The sequence below is a fragment of the Pinus tabuliformis genome, chromosome 3_1 (assembly GCF_031772625.1).
Source record: "Pinus tabuliformis cultivar Carrire ecotype Pingquan chromosome 3_1, CPIR1, whole genome shotgun sequence".
Classification (NCBI taxonomy): Eukaryota; Viridiplantae; Streptophyta; class Pinopsida; order Pinales; family Pinaceae; genus Pinus; species Pinus tabuliformis.
Window position 1 is genome coordinate 737,609,191 of NC_142301.1, and position 21,280 is coordinate 737,630,470.

The window sequence follows — 21,280 nt, forward strand, 5'->3', positions numbered from 1 at the left end:
TCTCACAGGGTTTGGAGGCCACAGGGATTCTCAAGGCCAAACATCTAGCCAAAATTTTCACGAACACTCATGGATCTGTTTTTATCAAAAAAAAAAAATAAATAAATAAATAAATAATCTCACAACATCATCAAATTGAATCGTGTTGAACCCACATGGTCTGGAGGCTTTGCGGAATCAACTCTTGTAAATATCCACATATATATAAGCCAGAATAGTTTTCCAGACCAGTTTGTTCAAATCTCCCCATTATGACTCGGTCTACCGAAAAGAGAACAAGTTGTAGATCCATAAAGATTTACTAACACTTGGGTGTCACGCTACTAGGTTCCTCTCTGATATAAAAAAATGTAATCCTCCTTCTTCCTCCTTCTATTAAATACCAGTTATCGCATACCCACTCTTAAGACCATCTTTTGTCTCTTACCTCTGTACCGAAACATGTGCTAATGCTACTGGTTCATTCAATTAAATCCTTTAGCCCATCGCCATAAAATTCCGTAACCTATTGCATAAAGAATATGGAAAAACATCGATATTTACGTAAAAGAGTACTAGAGTCTATACCTCTCTTAAAAAAATTTCAGTATTTATGTAAAGGAGTGTTTTAGTGGCTATATTTTGAGTACAGTGGTTTGCGGTAGATGTTCGAGTAGATTTCCCACTTTCGTTTTGGTGGTATGAGAGTTTGCTTTGCTAAAATTATAGGATCTTAGTATATTGATTTGCAGGTAGTTGGATGTACTCATGGTGTTATAGTGGCAACTAGGAGGATTGATCCTAGGTTTCCCATAAATTAGGACTGATAGTTACCCATTCACCATGTAATTAAAGAAAAAAAATACTCTAAAATCTATAATCTGCTAAAAAAACTTCGATATTTACGTAAAAGAGTACTCTAAAGTCTATACTCCCCTAAAAAAACTTCGGTATTAAGTAAAGGAGTACTATAGAGTATATACGCCTCTAAAATAATTTTAGAAACATAAACAAGATAGCCAAGGAATATCCTGCAATTTATTCCGCAACCCTTCACTCGGCATTTTGTTATATTATTTAATCTTTTTAAAGACAAGTATAAATAAAAATTAGCAATTCTATTTTGACGCCTTAGTTTTCACCTCTTGAATTGCTGTGACTTGTTCAGCATGTAAAAAATCTTAACTTACAGCCCAAAATCATCAATACCAAATATTTCACTAACAAAACTAATATGATCTATTATGTAAGATAACATACCTTGACTAACAGCGGAAGATGTAATGGCTGCCATCTTCTGTCTTCTGTCTCCTGAAAGCTGATACTCTTCTTCTCAAAATTCGGTTTCTCTTCTCTTGCCCTCACTTCCTTTATGTGTTTCTTGATGGAGAAGAATACAACTCTTGTGTGGGAGAGAGAGGACCCAATCCTTTATATATTTAACTTTAAATCTGGTACGTCCATCATATACCAATTCAACGCTTTAATGCTTTAATGCTTTAATGCTTTTAATTATAGAATGACTTAATTAGTTGGGTCACATTAAGATTTAGAAACTTCCATTTAATTTCTAACATTCTCCCACTTGACCCGACTATTCATAATATTAAGCGTTGAACATCATACTTTGATAAATTGCTGAGAGTTATGGCGGTTGTGCACTATTAATTCAATGCATTTCCTTCCATATACTACAATACCAGCAAACCATCAATTCATACTCATAATTTATATAAAACAGCATAATGGTCCACATAATGTCTTATATCATAATGATTCAACATAATATCTTTATAAGACTCTTTCTTGTTTAAAATTACATAATGTACGTACTACTACATTAAAACAAGAGACACATAATTGTATATCAGAAACACATAAAAGAGCTCAGAATGTCACACATCAATTATTATTAATACAACCAAGACCCATTCTTTGAACATGTTCCTTAAATTGTCTTGGTTGTAACCCTTTCGTCAAAGGGTCTGTAATCATAAGTTCTGTCCTGATGTGCATGATTGACACTCTTTGTTTCTGAACCTCATCTTTCACAACAAGATACTTCAGTTCTATATGTTTGGCACCTTTAGAGTACTTGTCGTTCTTTGAGAAAAATACTGCTGCAGAGTTATCACAATAAATTTTCAGCGGCTTGCTAATGGTGTTGAAAACCGCAAGTCCTGGAATAAAGCTCTGCAACCATAATGCATGAATTGTGGCTTCATAACATGCCACAAATTCTGCCTCCATAGTGGATGAAGCAACGATAGTCTGTTTCGCACTTTTCCATGATATGGCACCTTGAGCAAACATAAACAGGTAACCAAAAGTCGATTTTCTAGTATCGATGCATCCAGCAAAATCTGAATCGCTATATCCAATCACATAGGATTCCTCTCCCATATCTTTCATTTCAAAGTTCTTCGAGAGAAATTCCTTAGTCTCATGCAATATACTTAAATTATTTGCAGCAAGCAAGATGTCATCAATATAAAGGACCAGAAAAATAAACTTGCTCCCACTGATCTTTAGGTATATACAGTGATCAACCGTATTTTCCTTAAAACCAAAAGATGTAATAATGGTATTGAACTTAATATACCATTGCCGGGATGCTTGTTTAAGCCCATATATTGACTTCTTAAGTTTACACACTAATTGTTCTTTACCTTCTACAAAAAAACCCTCAGGTTGATCCATATAAACATCCTCATCAAGATCTCCATTCAGAAAGGCTGTTTTCACATCCATTTGATGCAACTCCAAATCATAATGAGCTACTAATGCCATTATTATTCTTAGTGAGTCCTTTTTCGAAACAGGAGAAAATGTCTCCTTGTAATCAACACCATCTTTCTGAGTGTAACCCTTAGCAACTAGTCTAGCTTTATACCGTTTGATATTACCACTAGAGTCGTGTTTGGTTTTAAAAACCCATTTACATCCGACTCTTTTACAACCATGTGGTAACTCAACGAGATCCCAAACTTCATTCTGTTGCATGGATTTCATTTCTTCTTTCATGGCATTAATCCATTCCTTTGACTCTTTACTTTCTACAGCATGTGAAAACGAAACTGGATCCTTATTGATTCCAATATCATAATCTGATTCTTGCATATAAACCACATAATCATTAGAAATAGCTGACCTACGATTTCTTTGAGGTCTTCTTAATGCTACTTGTTGTGGTTCATGCATATCAGCATTATGTAAGTCATTTCCTTCAGGAAGTACTTCTTCATTTATATGTTGTTCATTATCATCATGATGTTATACAACAGCTGGAACAACATTTGGAGTAATAGTAGATGGAGGAACTATTCTAGGTAATGTTACATTTACCCTTGTTTCCTTTATTTCTACTATTTCTCTTCTAGTACTCCCACTGACTTCACCATTCTCAATGAATCTTGCATTACCAGTTTCTAATTGCCTCTCAACTTCATTTACAAACGTCTCAAGGACATTCACAGATTGAGATTTTTCATGAAGCAAATAGACATAACCATAACGGGAAAATCGTCAATAAAAGTGATGAAATACTTTTCTCCATTAAAGGCTAGAGTGTCCATAGGTCCGCAAATATCAGTGTGTATTAGTTCAAGAAGCTGACTGCTTCTAGTGGCTCCTTTCTTATTATGTTATTATGTTTGGTTTGTTTACCTTTAATACAATCCACACATAATTCTAGATCACTAAAGTCCAAATTTGTGCTGCTTCTAGTGGCTCCTTTCTTATTATGTTATTATGTTTGGTTTGTTTACCTTTAATACAATCCACACATAATTCTAGATCACTAAAGTCCAAATTTGACAAAATTTCATTACTTACTAATCTCATCATTCTTTCTTTGGATATATGACCTAGTCGTTTATGCCACAAGAAAGCAGAGTTTTTATTCAACATGCTACGTTTTCATCCAACATTATTTACTACATTCAACAAGAAATTCGCATAAGTGTCATTCAGTTTCAATTTATATAAACCATCAATTAGAATACCAGAACCAACATTATCAGCATTCTTATATAAATCAAAACAACCAGATCCAATCATACATCTAAAACCAGAAATATCCAATTTACTTGCGGAAATAAGGTTTCTAGATAATGAAGGTACATAAAGGGTATTGTATAAGTTTAATACATATCCACTTTCTAGAATTAGACGATAAGTCTCTTTTTACAGATACGACATTGAACACTCTTTAGTTCCTTCTTTTCCTCATCCTGCCCATTCTTAGCAGGTGCCTTTTTCTTCTTGAAATGACTTGATTTTCCTTTCTTTTCTTTACCAGCTTTATTACTCACAAAGCTTACTGAGTGATTCACTTGATTTTTCAAACGTCCTTCTTCCTGAACAAGTCTACTGGCCAATTCATTAACATTCCACTTATCCTTTATAGTGTTATAGTTAATCTGAAAAGGTCCATATTCAGAAGGTAGCGAGTTCAGGATGAACTGGACAAGAAAAGAATCCTCTACTGTAAGTCCCAGGGAGTTTAACCTTGCTGCAATATTAGTCATCTCTATAATGTGCTCTTGCATAGTTCGCGACCCATCAAACTTCATGGTCGTGAGTTCTGCCATAAGAGTACCAGCGAGTGACTTATCAGCTGAACGAAAACGCTCTTCCACAGACTGCATATATTCCTTAGCACTTTCTGTTTGTGGAATTGTTGACTTGATGTTGTTAGCAACAGTCATCTTAATAAACATAAGGCTCAATCTGTTACTGCGTTCCCATGCTTTATGGTGTGATTTTTCTGCCTCAGTACTATCTCTTGTAAGAGCAGCAGGCTTATCCACAAGGAGTGCCAAGTCAAGATCCTGAATACCTAAATGGAAATTGACTTGTTCTTTCCATTCAGAAAAATTAACACCAGTGAACAATGTAACAGATGAAGCATGTGTATTCATGGTAACTCCTGCAAATTAAAAATGAAATATCTATAAGCTCATAACTAACGCGATTCAGATGTAGACATAATAGTATAATATAGCACTCCTTTGGGTAGATACTATCTTATACTTAACATAATTAAATACCAAAACATAAGCAGGTAATAAATATATTCAATCAAATAGAACTGACATCTTTGGATGATCAATATTTATTTAATCAAAATATCTATTAAACCTCTTCATGTCAACTAGTTATAGAACAAGACTTTCCTTTGGGTAAGTTCTCAGGTTCTATCATTAGTGACGCCAGTTCTAATTGGTATTATTATATCTGGCAATTTCTATCAATAATCATTATGTCACTTATGCACTAAATGATTATTCTGATTTTGACCACTTTGGTGATTAACAAAATCATAAATCTCATGTGCATAAATGATTTATAACACATACTTTATGCAAAACAATCAGTCACAGAACAATTACTTTTATGCCCAAATTTCAAACGTCAATCGAAATTGTAGCTTTCCTACAGGAGTTCTGTAGATTTTTAAAGCAGTAGCACAGTATTAAAGTCTCGTGTGTTTCTCGTAAATTTATAGAAAAAATTTAAGGCCCTCAAAAGGTAAATCATACATTACTTTCTTTAACTTCAGAGAAAACAAGACACCTGCCTGTACGGTGAGCTAGTTTCACACAAGACTTCCATCAAATTTAGAGAAAATAAGATAAGACCTCTTTAATTGATAAGCGAGTTGCATACGTTTTCCTCCTTGAATACATAATTTCTTTTCTGTTTAAGGAAAGCAATAGACTTACCTACAAGGGAAGCCAATCTCGCGATGATCTTTGACTTCATAGTCTTAATAACAGCTTCTCGTTCCAGGAGAATCATATCCTTCTTATTTCGTTCCATTATTTTCCTTGAAAGTCGAAAAGCTTCGACACCTGATTTCACTCATTTGCCCTCTTCCAGCGACCAGGCTGTATCGGGTATTTTGACTTCTCTGTTTCGAGTCTTAAATAAATAAGACAAAATTTTCATACTAATTTCAAGGGGGATTTCTAGATGAATAAGACTGGAGAATGAATGATCATGTGGTGGAGGCGAAAGCGAATTTGTCAAACTGTTTGTAAGTCTCTCAATCAAACACACAGTTTTCAAATTCCTCCTCTTCTTTACACAACATTGGGGCATTATCACCAATCTATTAAAATTTTAAAATAATTGACATGAAATGATTGTCACAGAACGATCAATGGACGGGTTTGTCATGGAGAGAGAAAGCCCGTGGCATGCTGGAGTTCGCAACAAAGAAGATTCAACTTCGTTTTGCATGCAGCGATTCACTGAGCAAAATTATTATCACTCACACGCTTTGGGAGCAAGAATCAAACCAGGGGATATGATAAATCGGATCACGAATCTTGATTAATATCATGAGTAAAGCACAAAATCTATTATTGTGAAGCATGCGCAGGACTTTGATTAACATCATAGGAAATATTCAGTTATTGATTGTGGCTCCGATACCAAATGTAAAAAATCTTAACTTACAGCCCAAAATCATCAATACCAAATATTTCACTAACAAAACTAATATGATCTATTATGTAAGATGACATACCTTGACTAACAGCGGAAGATGTAATGGCTGCCATCTTCTGTCTTCTGTCTCCTGACAGCTGATACTCTTCTTCTCAGAATTCGGTTTCTCTCCTCTTGCCCTCACTTCCTTTATGTGTTTCTTGATGGAGAAGAATACAACTCTTGTGTGGGAGAGAGAGGACCCAATCCTTTATATATTTAACTTTAAATCTAGTACGTCCATCATATACCAATTCAACGCTTTAATGCTTTAATCCTTTAATGCTTTAATGCTTTTAATTATAGAATGACTTAATTAGTTGAGTCACATTAAGATTTAGAAACTTCCATTTAATTTCTAACACAGCAATCCCTCCATCCAATCCGTATTCACGAATAACAACCACGAGTTATCAACTTGTACGTATCTAATCCATATCCACAAACCACAGATAATGAAATTGCAACGTATAATTTCATATCAATTATCACAATTTTAACTATGACAGATGTAGGGTTTACTGAAAGTTACAGGTAGGTACTGATTAACGATACAATTGAAAAAACCATTTAAACTTTTCCTTCATAAAACACATGCTCGGCACTTATGCAAAAGCCGACATGGACTAAATAAATTACGTATGCACTTCCACATTGGGTTTGACTAAGCAGATACCATGATGGTTACTTCCAAAACATAAAAAAATAAATCGCAATTCCTTTGTAAAGCCCAGAGTCTGCGATTAAGAAAACGAGTTAGAACGCTTAGATTTTTCCCTTGTAAAGCACATGCTTGGACTACATAGATAACGTCTGCATTGTTTGACTCGCAAGAACCATGCGATTGGATTGGGTAGCGCAGCGCAGGATAGGGAACGAAATTTTATTCACGCAAGACTAGAATTAGAATTAGACCACTTACAGCCATCCATGTCTTTATCAAATCCAATCGCATTTAGATTACCCTTTATTTACAAATGAATGGCTTCAGATCAGTGATGGAATTTGACGGGCAATTTCACTATCGAAATTTAAATTTTAAGAGCTATCAAAATTTAAACTTTACAGATTATCAAAATTTAAATTTTACAAGTGTAAAAATCAAATTCAAATATATCTGTTTCTAAATTCCAACCCTACTTCAGATATCTCACGCCATGCACTGATCTATACAGTCTGTTGTAATATTTGAGGGGAAGCATCATTTTCAACTGAGAGATATATAAGATTCCATGTTTGAGTAACTTTTCAAACGAGAGTAGAGTTAGAACGACATAACGATGCCCGGTTAGAACTTGATTTCTAGCTTTGCGGCATTTATGGCGATGGAACTGGTATGTCTCGTATATCAGATGTGGAGGGTTTTTGGTGTCGAGAATCGAAATTCTCTGGTGTATAATGGTTATATTTATATGTGCTTAACTGGTTATATTGTCAAAATATTTTGGTAAATGAAAAAAAAATCAATTAGTTTTTGAAATTTGTAAATATGTTTTATATATTTTATGAATTTTTAATAAGGTTTAAAAAAATATTGAAAAATCTGAAAAATTTACACGTATCATAACTTTGCATAAATATTATAATCATATAAAATGTTAATAATTATAAACTTTCTATATTTTTATAATTTTTAAATTTATTTATTGTTTTATTTATTTGAAATTAATAAAGTTTTAAAAAATGTTTTAAATACTAATTTCATATATATATAATAATAGACCAGTGTTACAACTAATGACATATTAAACTTGTTAATATTGATTTTATTAATAAAGTTATTAAGCCAGTAAAATTATGAGGTCACACATTAAGTTAAATTTGTTAATATTGATTTTATTAATAAAGTTATTAAGCAAGTAAAATTATGAGGTCACACATGAAGAACATAGCAAGATTTAAGCTTTCAAATAATTTATCGTAATTAAGAATCTCATAAAGGAAATTTAAAAAATAGGTGTACCAAATTAATCACTCCAAAGTTAAATGAGAACCAATTATCGTAAGAACCATAAAAGAATATAGGAGAATTCATATTTTACTTTTTGAATTCACAATACCCAATATAGGAGAGATGTGTGTAATGTCAGTGAGTAATGTAATGTAAGTAAATATTTATTATATTCCCAACATTTAATAAATATTTACTTACATTACATTATTCACTAACATTGGGTATCGTGAAATTAAAACATATATAAATGTAAAATGTAATGTAAAAGTTAAAATGCAAAATGTATATATTAAAATATAATATAAAATGTAAAATGTAAATTCAGATAAATTAAAATAATGATTTTCTAACCATATTTACATTTAATTAATAAGCACAAAAAATTGATATTTACAATAAACTTACAATATAGCAAGATTTTTAACCATGCATATTCACTCTCACTTTACCATGGATATTATTAACTTGTAAATATGCTTTGTTACAATACCATGGGCCAATACCATGTCTTATCAATAACAAATGCCCCAAAACCATATTTAAATTTAATTAATAAGCACATAAAAGCTCAAAAATTACAATAAACTTACAATATAACATGATTTTTAACTATGCTATTCACCCCTACTTAAACATAAATATTGTTAACTTGTACATATGCTTGTTACAATGTCATGGAAGCACATAAAAGCTTAAAAATTACAATAACATACAATATAACATGATTTTTAACTATGCTATTCACCCCTACTTTAACATAAATATTGTTAACTTGTAAATATGTTTGTTACAATATCATGGATTATCTATACCAGATGCAGAAAAACCATAACTCATTTCACAATTAAATTCAAAATAATTTAAGTTTATAACATTTTTTAATTAAATCTTTTAAAAAAGGTTATGACTACTTTTGAGATATTTTAAAACGCTTTAACCTCACCACTATCAAAAATATTTCGTAGATATTCTAGAGAGAGAAGGGACAGAGGGAGGGAGGGAGAGAGAGATAGGGATGGAGGGATAGAGAGATGGAATTGAAGGGGGAGACAGAGGGAGATGGGATAGAAAGGGAGAGAAAGGACATGAGAGAGAGGAGAGAGGAGAATGAGAGGGAAGAGAGAGATGTTACTTCTAGATGTAAAGTATATAGTTTATTTGATCCTTGAGCAATCCAAGCCTCAAGTGAAGTGACATGATTACTACTAGTAATAGTTGTACAAAGACTACATGGACACATCTTAATGTTCATACACATGTCTAGAGGATATAGACATGGAAATTTAGGTTTGTGATGCTAGGTCACCATGTGGCTAATGCACACTTGTGTATATGATGATTGGTAAATAATATTTAACTTGGTTATATTTTTTAATGTGTTTTTGTATTTATGGTATAATTAAAAACTACCATACTTATTGTGTAGAATTTAGATTTTTGTAAAATAATAAATAATTTTAATTATGCATTAAGAATTAATTAAAAAACATTAATCATTTTGATAGTGTAACTTTTATTTCAACTAATTAAAATTATATATATATATATATATATAGATAGATAGATAAATTAAATAGTTGGTAATCATTTATAAATATCAATTCATGATAAGATAAAAAATACTTAACTAATAATACATCTCCTAGTATCAATTTTTAAAAAAATCATAAAAATTAACTAAATTATATATATATGAACTAGTTTTTTTCTAGATATTTTTTTTATATTGATTTTAACCAAGTTTTGATAGCTTAATTTCTAAAATTTGAGTGTTTTATGGATTTTTCAAAAGGATGAATCTATTTATACATTCAAAAAATATTTTAAACAAACATTTTATCATTAAAATTCTCCCACCTTATTTTCACTACTATTAAAAATATTATATTTTATAAAAATAAATTATTTCTACTCATCTATTAATTTTATAATTAAATTATAATTTTAAAACCCTATTTCAAAATAAATAAATAAATAACATTTAATTACAACTCCTCATGGAATAGACCATTCTTATTTATGGGTTAGGGAGAAACATAAATAGAAGAGAAATATGGAGTAAAATAAACCCTCTCTACAGATATAAATATTAATACATATATTAGTTTAATGCATTATTATTATATAAATAATAATAATTTAATTTTTAGAATTGATTTTTTCTCCTATTATAAAATTAAAATATATATTGTTTTAATTTTTTTATTTTATTATAAAAATAAATAATAAATATATAAAAATTCGAAAAAAAAAATAATATTATTTTAATTATTTTAATTTATTATAAAAATAAATAAAAAATATAAAGAAGCATAAGAGATTTTTCTTTAAACAATTTCTTTCCTTTCACATTGACTCCACCCACAATGAGAGAATATTTTCTTAGAAATAAATCTCCATATACATGGTGATCTCTCGAAAGTGCTTTACAACTATTTTTAATGTTTATAAAACTTTAAGCAATATTGATGAGGCATTTTTGTGCTTAGTTCTCAAGGCACATGTTCTTAAGGCTGACTATTATATTGTTTTTGTGATTTCCAAATCTCAAATTCTTTCTCCAAAATAGGTGTTAACTCATATATAATTATTTTTTTTTTGTAAGCGAGTGCGGGATCTTTACATTTTTCTGAATTTTTATTACATCAATCACCTGCCTCTGCAGGACTCGAACCTGGGTGGGGGGAGTGACAGCCTCCGCCCCTACCATTACACCATGCACGTCATGTGTAACTCATATATAATTATTAATCATATATTTCATAATATATTATTAGTAGCATAGCTCTATAATTTAAATGGATGGTAAACTTTTTATAGGCATCACAACAATTATATTGTCACAACTTTAACACAAAAAAAAAAAAGGTGTTTCATTCCACCCCTATTAACTATGTCATTGGCAAATATCGAGGTCATTAAACAAATTTATATGAAAGTTGGGACTTAATGATGACTCGTACTTCATATCCGCTGTGATCTTTCACCTTGGTTAGACCCCCCGTTGGCATATTTAATTGTTTAATGCAACATTTTGATGATGGAGGTGTGGTTCGAGGGTTGAGCTGACACCTGTTGCTCAGACATTAAATGACTGACTCTACTCATTGAATAATCTCGGCCGAACAGTCTGGCGCTTGGTCACTTGGCCGATCTCCCACCGTAGAATCATGGGCTGACGATCCGACGGTTCCCATGCTCTAGATTCATTCGTATGTTATTTTTCTGGATTTCCATTGTGTGCAACTTCCACTTTCTCCTTTGCAAAACCTTGGGGTTCGACTCTGCAACTTGCCTAAGGGATTCAAGAGAAATCATGGTGTTGATTTGATCTCCTCGTCTGATGGGGTCCGACAATGTCCAGGTAATGTTTTCAAGAGTTCCTTCAAGTAATTTCCTCCAGACGCTTTCGTTTTTCAGTTTGAAGTGTTCCTCCTATTCATCTGGTGCTTTGGCATGCAGGTAGTTCCACTGTCCGTTTTTTTGCACACCCCAGGAAGGATGAGACACGGAAATATGCGCTTTCATGGAGGTAAGATCCTATGCAAGCAAAATAATGGTTTTTCGAATTGTTCTGAATATAAAGAGCCACTAACGACTGTAACAGGCCTTCCAGGTGTTCGTTTCTTCTTATCTCCTGGAGTTCCTCCTACGCAGGTAACGATGAAACCCTGGAACGTTTTAACTTATATCAGTCGTTTATTCTTATTTTCGTACAATATTTAACCCCGACATTCATGTAATCACAGGTAAGGTCTCAGCAACGCATAACCCAGGGATTTCATAGTTTGGAGGGTTCTCCTTACGTTGGTTACTGTCTTCTGGTTACAGGTTGGTTTTATCACCCAGGCTTCTGGTGAATTTATGGCTAGTAAGTGCCTCCAAGCTTCAGCTAGCTGTGAAAGCATTTCACCTTTTTGTGTTTAATGTTAGTTTCTCTTATTTATAAGTAAACCCCATATTGAGGCTCGACCATTGTTAAATTCATAGTTATGAATGAAAGGAACTATATAAGGGTTTGCATTTTTCTTTGAATAGTCCCAGATGGGACGACTCTATGAACTGGTTTGACTCCGACTATATGGGTTTAAACCCCATTTTGATATTTTCCATTCTAACTTAAAGTTATAATTCAAGAACATTCCATACACGAAATTTTTTACTTTGTTTGGTCAGTTCTAGCACTATTCTATTCATTATGAGTAAGAGTGTTCACAGCTTGAATGATATGGAAATTAGATAGGAGCATGGGTGGTTGGCTCTTGGTTGTTCCTATGGAAATCGCAATTTAGTTAGTGTTTTTGTACATTTAAAGATAAGTCTGGTTTGATCTGGTTGTGCAATGGTTTGTGATAACTGTTCCATGATGAAAATACCGTCTTTCGTTTGCGTCTGACATTTAACATTTTTTTATGTTGCATCTACAGAAAGGTTTATAATTGTAGAATGAATGCCTTTCGGTTTAATCTTTGTATGCTCTATGTATCACGAAAGCATCTCATGGTTTGATTAAATGTAGTATTTGCTCTAAAAGCCCGATATTGTTCATCTATTAACTTCTCTAATTCGCTAATATAATGTTATCCCGAAATGGTTGGGTTATTTTTTAGAACAGTTTAAAGCTATCAGTGTTATTTGATTATGATTCATCAATTTAAATGAAGTGACAGAATATAACCATCAACATAATGTTACAGAATATATTTAGCAATATACCAAGACAAAAAATATATCTAGTAATAAGTATGCTATTAGTTATCCATTATTGAATAATAATAATGTCATATCCCTCACGTAATTAACTCAACGTAAATCAAATTGTTCTGAAATAAGTTACGAATTAGTTACAAACTAATTCTTGATAACTGATTTGGGTGGTTGTCGTAAATTTCGCCAACGGAATGGCAGTCCGACTGATAGAGCCTTTAACGGTGGTTAAAGAGAGGGATTCGGAAAGACAGGAGCATGCATTTTCGTGGGATGGCACCGGGGCGAATTCTTTCTTACGGATCCTCAACGGGAATCGATCGCGAACCAGTCTTGGTTTCCAATGGAGTTCGAGAGACGCCTTCTTGGGGCTTGATAGTGAAGCCCAGTTCGCAGACAGGCCGGCAACGGTCTTTGTCGTCGGGTAGTTGCGATGAGACTTACGGTTTCATGCCTTGCAGTATCACTGTAGTGGGAAATTTGGTTTTGATGGCGGCTTATGGACACATGATGTTCAAGTCTGCCATGTTTATTGCGGATGGCCGTGAGCTTTTGTTAACTCAGATGGGCCCTGGAATAATTGGCGGGTTGCTTCTACCTATCCTCGGAGTCTTCTCCGACGTCGTGCTGATCGCTGGTGAACAATGGCCACGAGCTTCTGCCTTCGGCTATTGTGTGCCCTCTGGTGGAGGCTGGAGACGAAGTTCCGGTGCGCATCCGGGGATTCGAACCCTGGTCAGCACCGTGGGAGGAATGTTGCAGGCCTTATTGCAGGTTTGAGGGTGCTGCGTATATGCTAGCCTTGCCTGCTATCGTTGGGGACAACTAGTTGGAGGTTGGAGATCGGGTACAAGTATGTGTCCATTAAAGTGGAGCCTCCTGCAACTAAATTCTGCAGTATAACCATTGACATCGACGTCCGGAAATGGTTGTTGCCCAATCGATAGGAACGACCTAGAGAGAAACAAGGATTCCACCTGCAATTCCAATCATCAGTGTCAGGGCTATTGGTCATCCACAACATGCCTTGAGAGAATTGGCACTGAAACATTTGCTGGTTAATCAACTTTCTTAGAGGTTGGTTCTTGGGCAGAGGTTGGAGCTTTTTCATGCGGTCCAGTTCCCCTGTCAGCGCTTGTTTCAAGCTGCATTACTGCAACTGTTGTGGCTCCATGTCTACAGCAGCTTCAGCTTGATGGTGATACAACTGAAGAGATAAGTATTTATGACAATCTTGGAAAACATAAGAGTTTATGCTAGTATTGTAAAATGAGTATGTGTTATTTGTTTATAGACATAGCTATTTTGGGTAAGGAAATGAATATGTGTTATTTTGTTTAATAGCTATTGCATTTTTGGAAAAGGAAAATGCATACTAAAGGAATAGAAGTTAATATTGCATCTTTGGAAAAGATAATGCATATTAAAGGAATAGAAGTTAATGATTATGATAAGTTATGGGATGCACTAAGGATTAGCCATCGTGTTATAGAGGTATGTTCTTGTATGGACATAACTATTGAGTCATATTCCTTAGTAAAATAATATGTGATTACCTTATGCTAACCTAACTATTATCTTAGTTTCTTGTTGAACGAGATGCGTAAGCACACGAGATTTGTGCTAGCTTTCATTAGAAAGGGTATACATATGCATGCAGGAAGAGACAACAAGTTGTGTTAGTTTGCTTTACATGTTTGCAGGCAACAAAAGTAATGGCTAGAGGACTAGCTCTTTTGGTAAAAGTTTATGTAAATTTTCATGTAAGCAGATTATAACTGATGTTGTAGTTAGTCCCTTCAAGGGTATCCCTTAATGTTTTGCCCTCTACGAATATGTGCTTGAGCGAGGGGAAAATGCTAAATAATATGATTATTTATAAATGAAATCATGATGTCAATGTTGATAATGATAACATGGACTTGTAAAAACTAATGGTTAGATCTCTTAGAGAGAGATATGCACCAGTGTGAATAAGCGTTGTGAAAAGTAGAACAAGAATTTACTTGAATATATGTACTAGTTAATTAGTATGTTATGCTTGCTCATGCAGATGAGTAGATGTTAAAAGATCACTTTTAGAGGTTGCTTAATGAATGACTAATATTGTATCTAATATTGTTGCCAAAGCTTGTTGACAACTACATTGACAGGAAACGATGGCGGTTGGTGCCTAAGGAAAATGATGTCTAACATTATGGCAGGAAAAGGTTTATTGGTCCATGCAGATGAGTTCAAGTTGTAGGATCGTACATTGCTAGAACAATCATGCCACAAGGGGATGTTGTATGTGGCGGTTACCGGGGTTTGTGACAAGTGGTATCAAAACTAAAGGTTGCAACATTGGCACCTTTGGGAATTGGTAAGCGGAAATGATATTGAGGTACGCCATCAGTAGGCATTAACTCAGGTATGAGTTTAATCATTCACATATTGATTTACATAGTACACTATTTTTGGCATGATATGTGTGATTCATATTTATAACTGCTTTGAGTAGTAAGTAGTAAAGTTGTTGCATAACTACATTCATAACATTGGTTCCTGATGAGGGAAAAAGACAATGAAACTTTTGTCGCACTTACAAACAATATTGAACACTCATTACACGTAAGAACAATATTGAATAGTCATTGAGGAAAGTGACAACGAACTACTAGCTTTTGATTTGCAAATATGGTAATAACAATGATACATTCATTAAACAAGATTGAAGTTACAATGAACAAAACTTAATGAGCCAATGCATGAATATAAATTAGGGGGAATATTCTTGAATAGGATAACAAATTGTTTTAAAAGGACATAAGAAGAACCCCCTTAGACTTGAAAGTAAACAATGAGTCAAGTAGTGAGACTTGATTAACTAACTTTTGATTCAGTCTTGTCATAGATGCATTGGTAGTTGAGATTTGGTTAGTGTTGTATGACTAACCCATAGAACTTATATGCATTAATTGAATTGGACTTAAGATTATTACAATTCGAAAACAAGTGAAGGTTGATTGATGCCACATGCGTGGAATGTGTGTATGAAGATTCTTACTCTCTCTGTGCTATAGTTCCAGTTGTTTATGAGAAGAGTTCTTAATTTTATTCACCATGAGAATGCATGATGAATAGTATATGCTTATGTCCTAATAGATTTAATGATGATTACCCTCTAATTAATTGAAATCCATTAGCATGGTATGTGTTTATTTTAATCATTACTTGTTGGGAGATAAAAACCATTGGAGCCTCGATTTAATGATTGTTGAATTTATCTCTACTATGGGAATGATGGATTTCTTATGCATGTTGCATTTCAGGGTGAAGTTAACTGTAGAGGCATGTTCAGTGGGTAACATTTCTAGGACCCATTCATGGTATGATTACATGTGATAATTATTCATAAATAGACTACCTGTGTTAATACAGTTGTCAGTAAACTCTAACTACCTTCCCCAACTATAAATGCTTTCAAAGGAAAAAGGAAGCAAGGAGAAGGGAAAAGAATCACTAAGTCTGGTGATGACCAGATAGCACTCGATGTGCATGTGAGTATTCCTTTGACCATGCTTAAGGAGTTGGAAAATGATAGCTATAGTGTGTTTATGTTAATGATTTTCGTAATGTCTCCTTGAAGTCTTTATTCTAAAATGGTCACATAGTAGTGTTAAGATAGTTGTTGCATCTAACATCAAGTGGTAACTCTGGTGCATGTGTGACACTTAGGAGATCATGCTTCTAATTGCATAAGTAGAGCAATTTCTTCCGGTAAGGGTGGTTTAATTTGTTAGTTATGCATTTTGAACCAAGGAAAAGATAAGTAACTCTATTCTTTATAGAGAATAATCAGTTGTGTTTTATTAAACAGTTGCAAATATCATGGGGTTTATTTCTACAGTAAAGATTGATTGTTTATATGTTTTCTTGGTAGAGAAAATATGATAATACTTGCAGTGAAAGAATTGGTTATTTTATATGTTTTCTTAGTAAAGAGAATAGGTAGTTCCTCCTAGTAAGACTACATGTGAGTCTTGTGAGAGAAATGTTTGTCTCTTGTTGTTTTTCTTGGAATAAAATCCTTGCTAAATATAGCCAAAGTATCTTCTTGAGAAAAGAAGATGAGGCATATCAACGCCCTGAGGACATAGCATGAAGGGTGGCCAAGTTTTCTTGAATTAAAATATGTATTTTTATTTGATAAAAGTTTCTTGGAAAATATATATATGCTAATTGCATTATGATACTAGTTAGTTTCTAAGTTCTAGTGAAATGATTATGCATTACATGCATGATAAAGATAGCTAAAGATGTGCTTCTAGGCACATAGATATTCACTTCTAACTTTTTGAAGAAAGAGTATATTATATATATATACATAAATATAGTTTCATTCTAAGAGTGTGCATACTTCATGCATGAAGATGAAGGATTTTGTGAGAGTTTTCTTGAAAATAAAATTAGAGGTTCTTTCCCTTAAAGACACATTAGAATAGTGTTCATGCAAGAAACAAAATCCTTACTTGTTTCATGAAAAGAACAATGTGCAATGAAGTAAAGTAATTGTGTCAGGAAAAGACATGTTGCATAATGGTAGCTATTGTGACTTTGGAATTATGACTCTGTGTGTACATAGAGGAAGTGATCATGTTAACTTTCTTGAAGACAATAATCTTTGAAGAGATTGTCTTGCTAGATAAGTTGTGTTGATTTCTTGATTTTGGATGGATAAGTAAATCTTGTTCTGTATCTTGATTTTTATGCATAAAGATGAATATCTTTAATAATTCCCTGAAAGGGATGAGGTTAAAATGACTTCCTTTAAGGAAGAGGTATGTAGTTTGTTGTATGAAATGATGGTAGTATTCTAGTGAAGGGAATATGTGTTGCATACATTAAAGAAGGGCTTATATGATAAGCAATGGTATGCACAAAGATTAGTCATTGTGACAAGTGGTATATTATATTAATGACGCATGGCCAATGTTGGCCATAGTAAACGTAAGATAATACTCCATTAATGACGATTTGAATTAAGACAACAGACTATGGAAAAATTGGAAATGTTTAGATTATTAACTCAACTGTTGTTGACATTCATACATTAATGAATATTTGCATATGCTTTTATACATGACAATATTATATGCATGAATTATGTTATTTGGGAAATTTGCATGCATACAACGTGTATGATAGATATGTTTCCCATCAATCTAGATGCTGTGGACCCATGATGAGGGATAAGTGTAAATGTATGGTGTACATGCATGTTTATTTTGTTAATGATAATGATTATATGGTTCATTATGTAAATTACTTTGGGAAAGATTGATAACAGAGAAATTTAACATGCCAGACAGTTGCAGATAGATGTGAAAGGCTAGAATGCCTTGGGTTGATGGAAGTTACCTGCCCGGAGGGGCTGATGGTACTTGTCTGCCCGGATTGTGAAAGGCTAGAATGCCTTGGGTTGATGGCAATTACCTGCCCGGAGGGGTTGATGGTACTTGTCTGCCCGGAGTTGGGATGATGGCAATTACCTGCCCGGAGGGGTTGATGGTACTTGTCTGCCCGGAGTTGGGTTGATGGCAGCTACCTGCCCGGAGGGGTTGATGGTACCTGTCTGCCCAGATTTCCTCTCCCTGGAATTCTTGAGCTGGTTGGCCAGTGGAATTCCATGTTAGACCTGGTAAGGTCTCTATCAAAGAAACTGTCTGGATGTGAAAATGACTCGATTTGGTTGTGGAAACCAGTTCCCATGGGTTGGGAATTCTTAGCCTGTTATGGTTCTCATAGCTAAAGAAATGAACGAATCAGCTATATGATATGTTGAAGATGAATTTTACATATAGTTGTGTAAAATATGTTATGCACATTTAACAAGAAATGAGCTTAGTGTTCAATAAGGAGTTATTGGAAAATTTAATTCCTTTATTGTATTATTAATTTTGTGAACATCTTAGTGGGAGCTAAGACAGTTTTTGCTTGATGCAGTGATTGACTGTTTTGATGATTAGAGAGCTAGGTGCTCTTTTGGTACTTTTAGTAGTACTCAGTGGATGCCTTTAGTGAGAATTCGTTCAGTGTGCACGTGAGCAGTGATTTATCATTTGATGATTAGTGTTAGTGCTCTTTAAGTACTTGTAAAAGTACCGTGATTTAGAAATCATCTAGCATTGCACAATTGATTGTTAGTCAAACGTATTTCATTTGACTCAAAATATAGTGACTAATGCGATTGAATCTGTTAGTCATATATTCCAGGAATTACTTACCATGGAGGGTTGAAGAGTTGTCCAACCACTATTAAAATGCTTACGTGAAGGCATTCATGATTTTCAAGAATAGATGGTAAGTAATGGTAAGTTGACACAGGAAATTGTTTATTATGAATGAATAAGGGCCAAGTGGTGGCGATTAGAAGTTGCATATTTTTGCAATTACGAATGCTTATGACTATTGATGCTTAAAACTAATGATATTTCTTATGACTATATCATTACTATTTTGTTTGTTGTCATTTCTTAGAATGAAAACTTTGATTTTAAAGAGGAAGGATCACATTTTGTGTGGTTTAGATGGTATATCACGAGTAAAATATCAAGTTCCGATGAAAGATGAACACCGAGGACGGTGTTCTTGTTAAGAGGGGGAGTATGTCATATCCCTCACGTAATTAACTCAACGTAAATCAAATTGTTCTGAAATAAGTTACGAATTAGTTACAAACTAATTCTTGATAACTGATTTGGGTGGTTGTGGGAAATTTGGTTTTGATGGCGGCTTATGGACACATGATGTTCAAGTCTGCCATGTTTATTGCGGATGGCCATGAGCTTTTGTTAACTCAGATGGGCCCTGGAATACTTGGCGGGTTTCTTCTACCTATCCTCGGAGTCTTCTCCGACGTCGTGCTGATCGCTGGTGAACAATGGCCATGAGCTTCTGCCTTCGGCTATTGTGTGCCCTCTGGTGGAGGTTGGAGACGAAGTTCCGGTGCGCATCCGGGGATTCGAACCCTGGTCAGCACCGTAGGAGGAATGTTGCAGGCCTTATTGCAAGTTTGAAGGTGCTGCGTATATGCTAGCCTTGCCAGCTATCGTTGGGGACAACTAGTTGGAGGTTGGATATCGGGTACAAGTATGTGTCCATTAAAGTGGAGCCTCCTGCAACTAAATTCTGCAGTATAACCATTGACATCGACGTCCGGAAATGGTTGTTGCCCAATCGATAGGAACGACCTACAGAGAAACAAGGATTCCACCTGCAATTCCAATCATCAGTGTCAGGGCTGCTGGTCATCCACAACATGCCTCGAGAGAATTGGCACTGAAACATTTGCTGGTTAATCAAATTTCTTAGAGGTTGGTTCTTGGGCGGAGGCTGGAGCTTTTTCATGCGGTCCAGTTCCCCTGTCAGCGCTTGTTTCAAGCTGCATTGCTGCAGCTGTTGTGCGCTCCATGTCTACAGCAGCTTCAGCTTGATGGTGATACAACTGAAGAGATAAGTATTTATGACAATCTTGGAAAACATAAGAGTTTATGCTAGTATTGTAAAATGAGTATGTGTTATTTGTTTATAGACATAGCTATTTTGGGTAAGGAAATGAATATGTGTTATTTTGTTTAATAGCTATTGCATTTTTGGAAAAGGAAAATGCATACTAAAGGAATAGAAGTTAATATTGCATCTTTGGAAAAGAGAATGCATATTAAAGGAATAGAAGTTAATGATTATGATAAGTTATGGGATGCACTAAGGATTAGCCATCGTGTTATAGAGGTATGTTCTTGTATGGACATAACTATTGAGTCATATTCCTTAGTAAAATAATATGTGATTACCTTATGCTAACGTAACTATTATCTTAGTTTCTTGTTGAACGAGATGCGTAAGCACACAAGATTTGTGCTAGCTTTCATTAGAAAGGGTATACATATGCATGCAAGAAGAGACAACAAGTTTTGTTAGTTTGCTTTACATGTTTGCAGGCAACAAAAGTAATGGCTAGAAGACTAGCTCTTTTGGTAAAAGTTTATGTAAATTTTCATGTAAGCAGATTATAACTGATGTTGTAGTTAGTGCCTTCAAGGGTATCCCTTAATGTTTTGTCCTCTACGAATATGTGCTTGAGCGAGGGGAAAATGCTAAATA